Below are 2,346 nucleotides of genomic sequence, written 5' to 3'. Positions count from 1 at the left end.
TATAGATTTTTTTTAAGTTGATTCTTTTTTTAATCCTATGATTTTGATGAAATCACTTATTAGTTCTATTATAGTTTTGTTAGATTCTTAAGGATTTCCAACTTAACATTTATGATGTCTGTGATTGGAGACAGTTTTAGGTTTTTTTTCTTCTTTTCAAATCTTTTTGCCTTTATTTCACTTACTTGGCTTATTGCAGTGGCTGGATGAGTATATAGTTTTTTTTTTTTTTTTTTTTGATGATTTACACTTTATTACACATTTTCCCCTAAATGATTTGAATATGCTTTATACTGTTTTTAGAGAATCCTGAGAATCTTTATGTGAATTAGCTATTGGTAGATATTTTTATATTATACCTACTTCTATTCAGTGAGAAAAAGACACCGACAATTAAAAAAATCCAAGTTAGATAGATACACATCTTTAGTTCTCATTTATCTTTCTTTTTAGTTATTTTAGCATGATTTTGCTGCCTTGGTATTGAGGCAGATTCCACTCTCCACTCCCCTAACACCCCCAACCCCACAACTAGTTCTATTTCCAAGTTAAGAATGGTCACGTGACTAAATTTTCTCTAAAAATATGTGAATGGAAGTGATGTGTGCCACTTCTCGACCTAGTCTAGGGTATGTCCCACTACAGCTTCTTCTGCCTGTTAGCCAGATGCAATCTTAATGTGACAGTGACCTGACTTTAACCATATGATAAAGACCAGGCACTACAGTTTCTTCTTTATGTCTTTGGATGTAAAATATCTTTTTTTGGTAGATTCCAGTCTTTTTTTAATCCATGGTTGTTCAGCAGTTAGTTGTGATTTTGGTGTGCTCGTGAGAGGAGGTGAGCTCAAGGTCCTCCTACTCTGCCATCTCGTCTCCCTCCCAAGCTCAAGACCAGGCACTAAGGAATGGTAGAGGAACATGAAGGAAGGATCCTGGGTTTCTGAATGACCATATGGAGCAAAGCAGCCTTTTGACCTGGACTGCTCCTTTCAGACTATCAGATGAGAGAAATACACTTTTGTCTTCTTAAAACTACTCAATTATTGTTAATTCTCTTTATTTCAGCAGCCTAGCCTAAATAACAGTTAGAGAAGGACTAGGTCTAGATGGTTTCTCAAGTTCACAGGTTCAAGTTAGTCCATTTAGAGTATATAGTTTTTTGATAGAACTTGTGTAAAATTGATATTATTACCTCCATTGTTTCTGATGAGTAGTCTACCATCATTCATATCATTGTTCTCTTTTTAGTAATATGTCTCTTTTTTTCTTAATGCTTTCAATATTCTTTTTTATCTTTGATTTTCAGCTGTTTGATTATGATGTGCCTAAGTGTGTTTTTCTTTGTGTTTATCCTGCTGGGAGTTTGCTGAGCTTTTGGGATCTGTGTGCTGTTTTTCATAAAATTTGGTAACATTTGACCATTATTTCTAAGTAGTTTTTCTTCCTGTTCTTTATATTCCCTTCTTCTGGGATCTAATTGCAAGTATGTTGGTCTTGTTGACATTGTCTTATACATTTCTGAGATTTTGTTCATCTTTTTTCAATCTTTCTCTCTCTCTCTCCTTTTTTTTTTTTTTGACCACGCTGTGTGGCTTGTGGGATCTTAGTTCCCTGACCAGGGATTGAACCTGGGCCCCGGCAGTGAAAGCACCAAGTCCTAACCACTGGACCATCAGGGAATTCCCTTTTTTTTTCTTTTTATATTGGATACTTCCTATGGACCTATTTTCAAATTCATTGACCCTTTCTTCAAACTCCATGCTGTGATTCTTCAAACCAATAAGACTGGGACTTTCTGCGTAAGTTCTAGCTGACTTCTATCTGTGTGGACTAGGAAATACCCTCAGGCAAAAAAGCTATATAAACACAAATTTTATCCAACTTAGTTCTCTTTCAAAGATTGTGCAGTTTCTACTGCTTTTGATTGATCTCCAGAGCCTTCAAATGGCTGTTTTAAAATATTTTTTTGCAGCATTATCTGCAGAAAATACAAGCTACTTTGTCAATATCAGATATGGAAACAGTAATACAAATATTATTCCCAAATTTACCTAAAAAAGGAAAAATATGTCATAGATATAAATATATATATAACTGCAAAACAATCAGAATAGAAAGTTGTAAAAATAAATAAATTTTAAAAATTTTAGTAAATATTTGGGGGAGTTCCCTGGCAGTCCAGTAGTTAGGACTTGGTGCTTTCACTGCTGTGGCCCTGGGTTCAATCCCTGGTTGGGGAACTAAGATCCTGCAAGCCACACAGTGCAGCCAAAAAAAAGAAGAAAAAAAAATTGGGTTACAGCTGACAAACTTACCTTAAAATATTCCATGTGTTAACCCGAGC

General features: G+C 34.9%; 1 non-coding gene across 1 annotated transcript; it reads right to left on the bottom strand.

Moving 5' to 3' along the window:
- Positions 1-1,609: 1,609 nt before the first annotated feature.
- TRNAE-UUC lies at positions 1,610-1,681 on the bottom strand. The gene has a single exon. It is a non-coding gene; the product is annotated as a tRNA-Glu (tRNA).
- Positions 1,682-2,346: the final 665 nt, after the last annotated feature.

The sequence above is a fragment of the Balaenoptera musculus genome, chromosome 3, assembly GCF_009873245.2.
Source record: "Balaenoptera musculus isolate JJ_BM4_2016_0621 chromosome 3, mBalMus1.pri.v3, whole genome shotgun sequence".
Taxonomy (NCBI): domain Eukaryota; kingdom Metazoa; phylum Chordata; class Mammalia; order Artiodactyla; family Balaenopteridae; genus Balaenoptera; species Balaenoptera musculus.
Note: the sequence above shows the minus strand (reverse complement) of the source record. Positions and strands in the feature narration are given on the sequence as shown.